This window comes from Ornithodoros turicata, unplaced genomic scaffold (assembly GCF_037126465.1).
Source record: "Ornithodoros turicata isolate Travis unplaced genomic scaffold, ASM3712646v1 ctg00001440.1, whole genome shotgun sequence".
Taxonomy (NCBI): Eukaryota; Metazoa; Arthropoda; class Arachnida; order Ixodida; family Argasidae; genus Ornithodoros; species Ornithodoros turicata.
In genome coordinates this window covers 1-14,980 of record NW_026999612.1, presented here as the reverse complement: position 1 = coordinate 14,980, position 14,980 = coordinate 1, and positions in this window count along the sequence as shown.

The window sequence follows — 14,980 nt, the reverse complement described above, 5'->3', positions numbered from 1 at the left end:
AATAGACTCGAGGGCATCTACATCGGATGGGGCGACGAGTTACGTGAACGAGAGAATCTTCAATGTTTACATATGTCAGTTCCACTGACCACGTCGAGCACCATGCTTGTAATAAGTTGCGGTCGGGCTGAAGGGAACGAACGTCAGAAGGACTGGTTATAGCTTGATCAATTATAGACAGGCAATGCCGTCAGGTAAGTTGTTAATATACAGGTGTTTCACCTAAGGTGATAAAAAATTCTGACTGGCTATGTATTCGCCGGAGGATTGTCGGACTTTCGGCAATTACGTAGCCTTCGAAAATTTTACGGATATGAAGTCCTTCACGGTAACCACTCACCCAACGAAACTATGCACAGCATCTCAACAGAAAGTCTAAAAAATCTGTAAAAATTCGCTTTAGCCCTGCCTGCTTGATTGTCGCAAAGAAAAGGGAGAGGGGGAAGTGTTCCCGTATCTTGTTTTACCTTTCTTTGCGCCGCGTTCACCTTGATGCTGGTGACAACAGACTTACCGAAAAGAAAACCAAACCGTCTCATCACAAAGAAGCCAAGACAATTGAAGGCGGGGTCACTTTCTCGTCTAGAGGCAGATTTCGCACGCGCTTCTCTGCGAAAATCAAGCAGACGGGGCTAAAGCGTCATTTCCACTACTTTTCTATTTTTCGACTATTTCTGTTGATACTGTGCATAGTTTTTGTTGGGTCTGTGGTGATCCATGGAGACATCGTATTTATGTAAAAAAGTGAGGTTCACTTGGCAATTTTCGAGTTAATTTGAAAAAAGTTACAATTAAAAAATGACCCAAAGCCTTCCTCAATGATGGCAAAAGTTTCAGAAGGTAAATGCCGAAAGTCCTTAAAATAAGCGAGTACGTCGGCGAAACACCCTGTATATAAGACAAGGCGAAAACTGAACGATGACTCAACCTCGTAGCACACCAGAAGATACGAAAGTTAGCGCGGCAACTGCTCTGAGAAAGATTAAATCCAGAGCAAAGTATCACGGTCAAAGTTAAGGAAAGATAACTTGTGCATAAGGCGACTGTGCGAAACCTTATCGAATGCCTTGCGAAAATCCAGAAATATTGTTGTCAACGCTAATGCCCCTGTCAAGTAACTGGCGAATGTCAGGAACAAAAGATGTCAAAACAAAAGCTGTGTCTCGTATGAATAGTATATATGAAAACCATGCTGGAAGTTCGTCTATGAGCTATGAACAGAATGAGTTCATCTATAAATGGCGGATAAGATGTGACTAAATGATATGCTGGAGCATTTTGCACGGAATACTGTGTAAGTGATATCGGCTGTAGGTTACCGTAAGATTTTTCCTCCCTAATTGTGAAGCGGGATGATCTTTTAAATTTTGCATGCATCAGGTAACTCGCCCCCGCCTCCAAGGATTGCTCAAATATTTTGGTTAGTATCAGTGATGAATACTGTTCAGTGATTGTCAAGACGTTGTTCTACGCAGGCACGCGATGATACTCTAGTGCGTCTATCACCTTGACTACGCCAAGCTGTTTTGGAACGATGGAGTCCATGGTCTGTAAAATTTACCGCTGCTGGTGTAATGAGGACACTGTTACCCACAGATGAGAATACACTTGCAAAGAAGTCATTAAGGGACGTCGGCAGCTGAAAAGTGTGTTGCGAAGCTTTGCTGTTATCATCAGTGAGAGTTATTGGTTGACGACCTTCTTTGTTCACAGCGTTACAAAATTATTTTGTGTTGTTGTTACTAAATGAGCAAGGTTACAGAGTAAAATGCTGGTTTGACTGCCTTAACAGGATTCCTGTTTATGCAAGCAGTTCCTACGAAGTCTGCCGGTGTCATGTGCCTTGTGAGAGCAAGCTTTCCGGAATGTATAGACGTTTATGTTACTTAAGCGGTGGATTTGAAGAGCAACAACGCCATCTTGAAGAAAGCTGTCCGGAACGGCTGCTGACCATCGCTTGGCCGGTGGTTACAGACACCGGTGACTACGTAGTTGCAAAGCATCACAACCATGTGGCGACACCGTATCTCTTGGCCACCAGTTTTGTACATCCTGGGACGTTAGGTCCGACATCATCATGGCATGTCGGGACAGGTTACGACAGCTCAGAACAGAACAAGGAGAAAAAACACGTATAATGGGGACAGAGGAATGCAAAAAAGCGGTGGAAAGCAACAGTAAAATATGCTAATACAACGACACAATCAATAGCAAACTACAAAAAGGGCTAAGCACACAACAAATCATTCGCCACAGCAACAGTCAGGGAACAGAACAAGCCACATGTTCCATCCGACAGCCAGGCAGAGAATTAAATAATAATGCTTCTTTTCTCTGTAGAGTCACGAATTTGCACCCTAGTGGGTACTTTACAACTACCTGTGGGTACTAATTACATTTATTAATTACATAGTTAAATTATTAAGAATCATGCTATGCTCTTGATCTCGAGGCTGAGGCGGGTTTCGCTGAAGACAGAAAATGGCGGACAGGAACAATAACAGCCAGCGCCTGCTGGTTGTCAGCGTCACCGATACTCGCACACGAAGAGGGGGATAGAGTTACCACATCCGTTCAATCCGAGAGACAGGCAGATGATCGCGTCGTAATCATTTTTACTCCTCTAAAAGCCCCGCATCTGAATCCCTTGCGTTTATTTCTTAACTATTTTAATCGTGAAATTTATTAAGAATCGTTCTAGCCCTACTCCGTCCAGATCAAGGTGTGACGCACTAGCGTCATCGGCATTAAACATTTTATCATTCGCTCTTTAGTTAGTTTTAAAGCAACACGAGTTTTCGCACCACTCCGCGGCAATGAGAAACGGTTGCAAGATCGGTTGGAAGATCTGGGAAAATCGGGAGGAAGACCCAGAAGATAGGGTGATCAGTCGTGAGAAACATGCGAGACACTGTCGCTGCCAGTCCACAAAAATATTTAAGTAAACAATGTTAAACCAAAGTCGAAAGGAGAAGCAGTATCTCCAACACTTTTTTATGATTTATTTGGGAATAGACACACAAATGCTCCCCGTGCGGGATTGTCGCTCTCATCCTCGGATAAGTTGCCAGAACAGAACCGTTTGCTCACGACGTTATAATAATAGTCGCATCTACGATGTGCAGGGTGCCTTGGGCAGGGATAAATGTGCAGCAAAGCCGATCCCGGTACTACATCACACTACTGTTGTCAACAGAGATTTCACGTTGCCAATTCTCTTCCCAGGTGCTCCTTATAGGAACGTTTACATATGTTCTGCTTACTTTTCGTCCGTCCTCAGTTGGTCGTGCACGGCTTCTACATGTCTAGAATATCTGCACGAATCTCTGTGTCCCTGTAGATAAACTGCAAGACAAATGAAAACGCCATAACTTCCTCGGTGTCTATGCTGAATTACGAGATATTATTGCCAACTGCTATTACGGCCTGATTTTGGTGTCCCTCATGTTATGCGCCCTCCGGAGTCTGGTTTTTATTAAATGCACTTTGCAGGTGATCGCACCAGATGGCATGCGTAGCAGTGCTCACAGTACTTCCTAGTCATACATGTGCACATGAATAACAGTGAATATACCAGAAGTGGCAAAAAAAAAAAACAATGGTACCCCCTAATACCATGATTATGCCGCTACAACGTCTTGCCGTGCAAGTTATGTCTCGTGAAAAATCTCGCTAGAAAAGATGACACTTGCAGTGTTCGGCAAGCCCAAATAAATCTCTATATTTTTATTTTCCATCAATCAGCAATGCTGTGACCTGTGTGAAATATAAATGTCAACAATGAATGTACTTGCAAATCCTAATCGCATGCAGATGTGACAATTCTCTTTTGTACCTTAGCACAGTGCAGCTTCAAAATTAACGAACCGTATAGGTTCAACTATCTTTGAATATCTCAGAGGGGAATCGCATAAAGCTCCAATAAGAGCTGGGAGAATCAAAGATCACAAAAAAATAGTTCCAGAAATTAATTCGTTGTCCATTGTAGTATGTACTACTATATGTACACTTCATGAATGGAAGATAATGCCTTATTGCATTGCTTCCATGTGGGCACTAGAACAGGCAACTTTCCAGGTCGCTCTTTTCGTGCTTTTCTGTGGTCTTTTTATTTTCCCTTCTGCAATAGCAAACATGACCATGGTGAAGCACAAGCAGCCAAGGACAGGATGACAGCTACGAGACAACTGCTAACTCTCAGCTGTTATATTTTATTAGCAGACTGTGGAATATACACACACATGCTGCTAAACAAATGCCAATTTAACCAACAGAATAACAGACAAGAAAAAATGGGTTTATATCTTCCCCTCTCCTGATTTTATTTCACAGGCAGCCATAGTATCACTCTGAGCGTGCACGTGTGTCGCCTTTGAGATAACGTAATCCTGGACAGAAACAAATCCAACAGCGGACTGCTTACACATGCAGCTGTCTTAGATTTCTCAAACCACTTGTTGTTTTAAACGCAGCATTGATCTCTGTGTTTCTACACTGTCCTTGTTACAATGTTCCTACAATGTACTGCCATCGTTTCTTGAAGGCATCAAAAGTCTGTCCTTGGCTGCCTGTGTCGCACTATTGATCTGATACAAACTACCCCATTTCAGCACAGTAGGAAACACAGATTTGTAATTAGCATCTGTTGATTGCGCTGTTACTTTCCCCATATAAAGGATCATAGTGGATACTACATCTTGTGTGATAACGTCAGGAACACAAGAAAGCTAGATTTGAAACCACTCTTTCTTCATAGTAGTAGTAGTTAGTTTTTTGTGTGAAGCTTACGCATTCCACTCCATCAAACAATTTAAACAGTAGTTTCACCTGCCAGTGCGATAATCAATTTAAAAGCAATTCTCACTTGCTAGAACTACCGGTCCTAAAACCTATACCCAACATGTGCTCTAGGTTTGAAAATGAACATGTTCCAAATTAAATACAACGTGGCTTGACACGATACGCTGGTGAAAGCTAAGAAATAAAACGAGTAGGTAAATGTTCAATACATAAACACTTGTCTCAACATAACAGTTTCCTTTTTGCATTCATACGCTGCCATTGCTCCCACTTTCAGGAACCACTGAACTATATTACATATTGCGTCATATTACACGCTCCTTTGACAGAACTTGAACAGGAATTACATAGCATAGAATGCGTACAGATAGATAGCGTATAGTGAATGTAATTTGTGGCTTCTCATTCACGCTTAATGGGCCGCAGCAGTAGTGCAGGAGAGCTCCTGCTAAGTTGCGTTGAGAAACACTGCTTCGCGTTGCCGTGTCGGAATGAAATGCATCGAAAATATCTGTTCTGTGTCTGCAACACACAAACGGAAAAACACAACACAAGCCGCAACATTAACATATAGGTAAATGAGATGTGGCGAGCTCCGCCTTGGGTAAAAGTCAAGTAATTCACGAAAAGTCAATCGGTGCCTCAAATCTAACATCCTTGACTGATAGCAGGAGGGCGCTTGTACAATTCCTGGTGGTAGCACTGACTGGCTTTTTCATGAACTATTTGTTGAAGTTTCCATGTTTGAAAACATGAACCATCCATCAACCACTGAAGCCTCATGAGGTGATGAGAGTTCGTCATCCCAAAGAGACTCCCTTTCTTGCTTGTGTTCTTAGGGTTGCTCACCACTGCAAAAAAAAAAGGATTTAATGGCAAGAAATGGATAGTCATGTTTACTTTATAATGATTCCGCACAACAGAACGAAGACGGTTGCAGCATCTAAATTTTAATGGTACAAGGCTTTTGCACAGAAGGCTGCATTTCTTCACGTCCAACATCAAGTTACAAAATTCCAGAACATATACGACATGTTGTAAGCTAGAGAGCAAGTAGAGCGAGGGTTTGTTCAAACATACAAATAAAAATACAAACATAGTATAATAAAATAAAAGGGGGTACGACGCCAACAGTTTCAAACAGACAAGGATGAGTTGTGTAGCATAATACATGAATTACCACGGTGGCAGATCAGTATTTGGCACAAAAGGCATTCACGGCGACACATACAGGGAAACAGTGCTACAGTGTCTTGTCAACTCATCCCTTGCCGGCTTGAAACTGATGGAGTTGTACCCCGTTTTTATTTTTTATATATGTTGTATATTTATTTTTATGTTTGTCCCAACCCTCGCTCTCTACCTTACAATTGGTTTATATATTCTGGGACTTCATGTTAGACCTGAACAAGTGCAGCCTTCTGCACGAAAGTCTCGTCTTATTAAAATTTAGATACACTCAACTGTCTCTATCTCAGGATACTTGCACATTGCTCTTCTACGTACTATGATTTTGCAGTAAGATTATGGACTTTGGTAAAAAGACTACACAGCACTGCTCAGGTACTTTTGCCTAGTGAACAGCATGTATGCAGTATGCACGCAGTATTTGTGCAGTGGACCCACTAAAATGTAATAAATGTTGCATTGCCCACAGTAATGCACCAAGTTCAACACAAGTATATAGAAATCCAGGTATTTTAGCTAACATGCCATTGCAGTACCACTATCCAGTGTGAAGTTGTGACAAATAGTTTCCATTTTTCTTAGCTCTCAGAACACAGACAGTGAATTAATAAGAGTAAACGATGTTAACATGAATTCTGGGCTATTCTTCAATTAAAGATTCACAGATAGTAAAGGCACCTTCCTCAATGGACGTTGATGACATTGAAAATTCTAAAACGTTATCAGAGGCGACATCAGCTTCTGCGTGTCAGAAAGGATTGTATGTCCACCACTAATCCAGCTAACAGTAACAAAAATGTGCAAAAGACAAATTAACTGAACTAATGTAACGTACCTTCTATATCAGACAGTGAAGCTTGTAACACCCCATCCACAGGAACCAGTGTCCAGACAGCAAAAGTGCTTCAACTGGGAGATAGCAGCTAATCGGAATGGCGACCTTTGTTTTCCACCCTGACAGCACAGGTTGTAACTTTGAGGGCAGATTTAAAAGTGGTGTCAAGATGTCTGCATGCGAGCGCACATGAAAAGTTGAACATAGGTGAATACTCGAATTATAACATCACGTTGTCATACCTGTTGGTATGACTGCATAGACTGACATAGACTGCAGATCCTGCTTCATTTCCGCCTTCAGCGTGCACCTGTGATAATTCAGAAGTTAGATTTTCAATACTATTGTGTTGTTAATCGTGGTTATATCAGAGTAAGCGCAGTAGGAGAGCTGCACAATCGATTCATTAAGCTTGCTATTTTTATAGCTGAACCTCGACTTACCTTTTTTGCTCTCGTTTTTTGCCTTGATCCTCCGTGGCATGTTCAAAATGTTGTGCGTCGGGCACCTCAGATTTTCATCAGATGATTTCGTGCCGAGATTCCAAATTGCCTCTGGAGTCGCGCGTAACCTATGATAACATTCGCGCACGAAATCCTTTCAGTGGAAATTAGCAGGCACCACTGTCAGCCTAGAGCTTCGCACTGCTTGGTGCTTTGGCAGCTTATAATAGGTAACACTTGAATGCTCCGATGAATTGTTCTAACAGCGTAGCCTTAGCCGTGGCATATCACGTATCATATTGCACCAGCCCACAAAAGGCAAGGTCAGAACAAGGAAGTGCACTTTCCAAACGACGCCGTGCCAAAAAATATTCACATGCTCTGTTTCCGGCTTAGCAATAACATAACAGCTGTTCGCTTATGTACGATGCACAGAGGACGAAACGAAAGAAGCCAAGCGGCCAAGCCAAGAGTTCATGCGAAGCCAAAGACAGATAAACCGAGAGCAGTGACGTCGGTGCGCCAGTACGCAGGGTTTGCCAACAGTCTGACGGGCGGGCTTGAGAACTAAAAAAAAATTTTTCTAAAAACTACGAACAGTTGAACCAAGATATTTCGCACACACATTCAGTCTTCGCTAACGAACACATCGCACGAGTATCGCTCAGTTCTGCAGGACTTCAAAATCGGCATATCTGACCTTTAAGTAAGTTTGCTCGGGGAGTTGAAATCGGATGGCCTCCACAACCTAGAACGGTGTATGTAGACTCATGTTTCTTTACTGTATCTGATGAGTCAAACAAAAAGCAAAAAAAAAAAAAAAAAAAAACCTCTTCCACCGCTGCGGCGGGTTCCAAGTGAAAAATAGGAGACGATGTTTCTCTAACCCAACCAGCGGCTCCACTTTCCTTACGTCAAAATGACGCGAGCGGCTCGACGGCTTGTTCCGAGCATTGCTACCATTGCGCATGATTCGCGATTTTCAAAATCGAATTCTGCGATATCTGTGCACCGTTGATAGAATTACTTCGCATGTGCATTTTAATAGGCATACGAACAGCTTGGTTTAAAAAAATGGTAGTGATTGAAGTGCTTTCCCAGCTCCTTTAATGCCATACTAGGTCACTTCAAGCGTTGCCATTAATCCGAGTAGGTCCCCTGATCTCAAATCTATTTGGATTTCTGACTGCTTGGCGTCTCAGCTGTGATATGTCAGTTGATCAACGCCAGCTAATGCATTTCGCTCAATCACAATTCACTCAATCACAATCAAAACAAATCACTGCTTTTGCATCGTTTCACCGTCTGTGCATCAACGGTGGATGTGGTGGATCTGGATGTGTAACATGGGTTTCCAGCTCCAAAGCACTCGTAAAAAAGCAAAAACAAAACGCGACCTGAGTAATTTCTCTCTTTGGTCGAGTGCAAAGAAGCTCAAGCCTGTGCGTTCCCGAAGCTTCGTTGGTGTGGTCCTGGACTCGAACCTGTGCTGGGATTGCCGCATTAAGCACCTTCAAACCGAAGTGCAGCGATGGCTTCCTGCAATTCAACATTTTTCTGGCTTAGACTGGGGCTGTGATCAACGCACCTTTCTAGCCGCTCACGCGGCTTTGGTGAGGGCGACTGTGCTTCACAGGCTTTCAGTCTTGCACAGGGTTTCTACAACATCGTTAAATATCCTTCGGACCCTCTACGCCCGAAGCCTTCGTCGCTCCCTGGCTGAAGCTGGTGAACTCCCGGTGGATGTCCTCCGTGAGCGGGAATCGGTTCGACACTTCCTACGTTTGCGTGCGCACGTTCCCCGTCACCCATTCCTTAGAAAACTTCGATACCGTTCTGAAAGTGATTTCTATCGCGATGCGCAGAGGACACGACAGCTCTTGTAGACGCGAATAGGTCTACCTCTGGCGCCTCATACCCCGATGTGCGCATCTCGAAATGGCAAGTCCACGTCGGCGTACCTTATCCCATCCGAATGCGTAGTTGAAGGACGTCGCCTGTCTGATGATACCTCAACCATATAGCTGCGGAACTCTACGCCATACTTTCCTTTCTGCAGCACATCGTTCACTTTACCCCACAGAATTGGGTGGTCTTCACTAACTCAGCATTTGCGCCGCAAGCATTGAAAAATTCTGGGATACGAGGCTCCTCCGCTCCGTTGGTTAGGATTTGTTAATCCCTAACGAACTTATCTACGAAGCAGGCCACAGGCTCGTTCTGCAATGGGTTCGAGCCCATTATGGTGTCGAAGGCCATGAACAGGCTGATTGCGCCGCCGAAGCAGCTATCTCGTCTCGACAGACGCGTATTGCACTGCTGAGAGGAGATTGTCGGTCTAGACATCGACGCCTCTTGACTAACCGCCAACGGACCGCTGACATTCTACACCGCGTCATGCTGAGCAGAGTTAATCCAGCGCTCACTTTCCGGATGCCGGCACATACACTCTTAAAAATGAACTTCACCGTAGAGCATGCTCCTAACCAACCATCATCTCAAATGATATCGTTATCTGCCCTGATTTGTTGAAAATGGGACGCGTACGCCTTTTTGTGACCCTTATGCTGTTAATAATTGTCACAGAAAAGACGTACATCTCCCGTTTTCAAATAATCGGGACAGATAACGATATAATTCGAGATGATGGTTGGCTAGGAGCATGCTGTACGGTGACGTTCATTTTTAGGAGTGTATTTTTCGTCAAGACGCCACATTAGTTAATCGAATGCGCCTCGACGTGGCCTTCACAGCACAGTGGCGCTACCGCTTGAGACAAGTTTCCTCTCATCACTGCAGTCACTCAGGTGCAGTTGAAGATCTCGAGCACATTCTTCTCCATTGCCCACACTAGCAACCTTCCCGAACCGTATTCTCCGCATCCATCGACGAGCTACACTCCCGCCCCCTATCTCTCACAAAGATTTTTGGTCCCTGGCCACATCCATCACACCAACGCTCTGCCCTCGAGGTGCTCTTCGCGCCCGGCAATGAAACTCCCCACCCATCATCACGGAATAAAGTTGTGTCTTGTTCACATCGTTTGGAACTAACAACTACTTCCTCCCATGTCAACAGGGTTCAGTAAAGGTTTTTCCTGTCAAACGCAATTAGTATAATTTATCTTTGATATCACATCTCAGATGGAGAACCATCTTTCTTGATTTCCGAAAAGCTTTCAACTCTGTGCCTCACGCGGGTTTCATTCAAAAGCTCTCTCTCATTGATATCTACACTGATGTCCTTCGCTGGATTCAGAGTTACCTATCCAACCGGTCACAGGCTACACTTGTTAACCATACCGTTTCTCCTTTCATCCCTGTTTCTTCCGGGCCCCGCAGGGATCAGTTCTTGAACCTCTATTGTTTCTCATCTTTATCAACGATCTTCCAAATCCATTAACATCCTCCATCAGGATCTTTGCTCACTACTGTGTCCGTTATCGACCACATTATCCTTGTGACCGGATGACACTTCAGCACGACCTTAATTCAATCTTGGACATGCATAAGCCCCGCGCCATGAGGACTTTTCTTTTTATGTGTTCATTCGCATGAGAATTGCGATTTCTCGTATACCCCTCATAGCCTTCATCTTGGCTGTCAGCTTATCGAAGGAGGTCTGGCGAAGGTGTGTGTGGGGGAGGGGGGTCTCACACCGGCGGCGCATATGGCTATAGGTTTGGTTATCCTTTGTGGACGTGATTTTCACGCAGTTCGAACATTTCGTGCCTCGGTTATAAACCCTGCTGTGTTTCCAATCGTTCGGAAGAGACACTCATAGATAGGCGGATGCGGACAGTAAAGACGTAATTTGACTAAAGCGAACAAAATACACTTCGATGCATATTGAGACCAACTGCGCCGGCATCGTGCCTCCGAGAAAGTGAGAAAATTCGTGCCATAACTGTCGAAGCTGAGGTTGGGGACGCGTGTCGAAGATTCCAGTATATCGCGTTTCATTAATGGTGGAATGAGTAAATGTCATTTGGTATTAGCATAGCATAATAAATTGACATTTGAGAAGCAGACATTTAGCGGATTATTGCAGTGTTCGATTATTGTCGTTCAGTGCTCTTCACGTTAGGTCTCCTGTAGCGATCAGAAACTGTAGTAACGCGTTCCTGCACCCTCTGAATGCATTTCAAATGCGACGCAACCACACAAATACAAAACTTGAGGTGAAAACGTGGCTTGGTGACCAACAAAGTATCTGAACTCAAGTTGAGGACGTAGATGTTGAGTGCTACGCACTACCTAGAAAATTTTTAATCTGTTATGGGGACCTGATGGACCCTTGTAATAGAGACAGTGCACCTGTAGCGCAGGCTTTAACGACGGTTTGACTAAATAATGCTGAACAGTTTTCACATGAGACAATTGATGTTCTAAGCCTGCAACACACATAGAAGGACAAAGTAGAGCTCTGAACCGTTAATCCTACAGCTGACCAACCATTTCAGTGACTTTCATCATTCATCAGTTTTCACATTTCTGAATTGGTGTTTTGCTGATTTTAGGTATCTTTTGTGGAAGTGATTGCGAACACCTCTATGTGTGCAGGACCTAACGGTCGGCGCGCGAGTCAAAATTCTAACAGCGCCTTCGATAAACTTGCACCGGAATTGCCCCCAAAACCACCGGTGTGCGTGGCACTCTACACTGGCGGTGCGCTGGGCGGAGGCATTATCGAATATGAAACTGCACTGCATTGGTGGATCTGTGGATAATAGCGTGCCCCTAGAGATATGTGCTCGTTGTGGCTCGTAGGCTGCGTGACCCCTATCGAGCGGCACCTGGGGGGCGGCGCCCATCCAATACCATGCTGACGATGACTGTCTCCTCCTGTCCCGGCTACACCTGGCTGCTCGCCGCTTCCGCCTTCAGACGTGCTTCCAGGAATCGAGATGCTTCTTGGGATTGCACTCAGGTGCTCGGCCGGTTCTTTTGTGTGGGTTCGAGGCAACTCAGTGCTGCACTGTACGGGTGCATTCCTTTAATCGAGAACGTTCAGTGTGCACCATTTACTCCTTAACGTGCGGAAAACTATCCGTACACGGTGCTTCCAGTAAAAGGAACGACTTTGACTTTTTTGTTAGCATCGGGTACAGCCGGCATTGTAGACAGAAATAAACCTCCTCCTTGGGTAGAACTGTTAACGGAGAGATGTCTCTACATGTACAGACAGAACGCATAGTAGAACAGTTATACCGACAGATAAACATTTATGCTGCTTGAAATGTTGTATCTATCTGACATTTATACGTCCTGCTCTTGTGGTCCACATATGAGGTTATGTATAAACATGCGATATCTATACACATCAAGCATCGAAGAACGAGAACAGAAAGAAACTGCGACCCTCAACAACAAAAAGCAACAGTATGTGCGTTGGGGTCGTATCCTGGACACTCTTGAAAGCGTGCAGCTTTGCACTACAAGGACATGACATAACATATGCCATTCTCAAACCGCATGCCGATTATCATCAACTTCTTCTATCGATGCCGATGTTGGCGAAAAAAAAATCATAGGGATACGTGTTTTTTTTTTTTGCTCATGATACCGTTCTTTCCAACAACTCCGCAACACCCACGCGTAGTGTTTCACTAAGCATGTCGGAATACGGATTGAATGAGCACGAGAACGAAAAACGACCGATCAACGACGTATATGTGTTGGCGTTGGCGAGACCAAATTGCTGCCAATGAAAGTCAGGCACAGTCAATCGCCCCTAACGATGAAACTCCTCAGTCATCATACTCTAATAAAGTTGTTGGTGTTAGGCAAAGTCGCTTGTGTTGTAGTAAGTGGCTAAAGTACACCACAAATATATACGATTGATCACATATTTTTCATCTATGTATGTATGCATTGTTCTCACGTGTGAGGTTACTGAGCGTTTTTATGTCACTTGTGACGGTGATTAGGTGTAAAGACTGGTTCTTCGCCTTGCACTGTCATCGAAAACCACTTCACAGAAGATCTGTCCCATCGAACAGTTCTTGACATGGATCCGGGTTTGTAAATGCGAGTGGCTATTTTTGATGGGATGATTTTTGGAGACACCACAGCCGTATAGTAAAAAGGAGTCTGGCCATTCATGGGTCATGCCTATACCTGAAGCTCCACCCATTTTTTCAGCTTTCTGACTAATGGAATCTAGAAATAGAGAGCGCCATCAATCAACCTATCAATCAACCTATCCTCACTAGTTGTCTCCCTATCCAACACGCCATTTTGGGTGCAAGTGGATTGGATGAGATTGAAATGGATATCTCTCGCAATCAGCAAAATTAGTGACCTTTTGTGTGCAAATCTGACGAACGCCACCTAGAGAGCGTAAGGCACGTCGGGAATTGTCGAATGCTTCCGTTGTTGTACCGCTGCGGCTTGAACCACTTGCTCGGACACATTCTGTCGTGGGTAGTCGGTAACTCCGGGAATTAAATGTAAGATTGTACAGGAAAGTGCCCTTCTTGTTATGATTTCGTTGTGATCGCCGTGTTCGCTAGGCCCCATCTGTTGGAGGGCCGGGCACCACCCTGAACCCCCTCCATGCTTTTGTCGGTTCGAGAGGGTCATTTCAAACATCCAGGGTGCACTCTTCAGTTAAAACTGAAAAAATCGACTACAGCACTGTGATCAAATTCTTGACAAAAGAGGGACTTTCGCCTAGAGAAATTAAAGCGCGACTGGACAACGTGTGCAGGGAAGCCTCTCCGTCGTACACAACGGTAAAAGACTGGACTAAGCAGTTTCGACTGGGCCGGGAGTCCATTGAAGATGATCCACGCGATGGTCGTCCAGTGGAAGTCGTGACACAAGGAAATTTGTCTCTTGTCGAGGAGGAAGTGCTGAGTGACAGGCGTCTGAAGGTGAAGGAAATCTCAGAAAGGCTGGGGCTTTCCAAAACAACCGTTTTTCGCATCATCGGCGAGGGCCTTCACATGAAAAAGGTCAGTGCGAGATGGGTGCCACGACTTCTCTCGTCAGCTCAAAAGCAACAGCACGTCGTCTGTGCCAAAGAGTTTTTGGAGCTCTGTCAAGAGAGCGAAGAAGAAATATTGAAGTCAGTTGTCACAGGGGATGAGAGTATGGTGCTCTACTATGATCGCCTTTCGAAAAAGGAGTCGATGGAATGGCTCAAATCAGGAGAAGCACCCCCAAGAAAAGGCAAGGTCACACAATCCACAAAGAAGATCATGGCAACAATATTTGGGGATTGTCACATGATCCTCCTCACCGACTTCAAAGAACGGAACACCACAGTGAATGCGACTTATTATGCTTCACTCCTGCACCGACTGCGAGACGACATCAAGGAAAAGAGGCGCGACAGGTTGAGTCGAGGTGTGCGGTTGCCAGGACAATGCCCCTGTCCACACGGCATCTGTTGCCAAGGTTGCACTGAAGGAGTGCGGCTTCGAAGAAATCCACCACCCACCCTACAGTCCAGACTTGGCACCGAGTGACTACTTCCTGTTCTCAAACTTGAAGAGGGATCTCAGAGGACGGAGATTTCAAAACGATAGTGAGGTGCAAGAGGCAGTCTTCCAGCATTTTGGACTATTTTTTCAAGGGTATAAGAATGCTGGTTGAAAGGTGTCAAAACTGCATCGAAGTTAAGGGCGACTATGTCGAAAAGTGATACACTTGTTTCGTTTCTATGGCTATTAAAAGTTGATCCGGCCGGAAACTTATGGAACCACTCC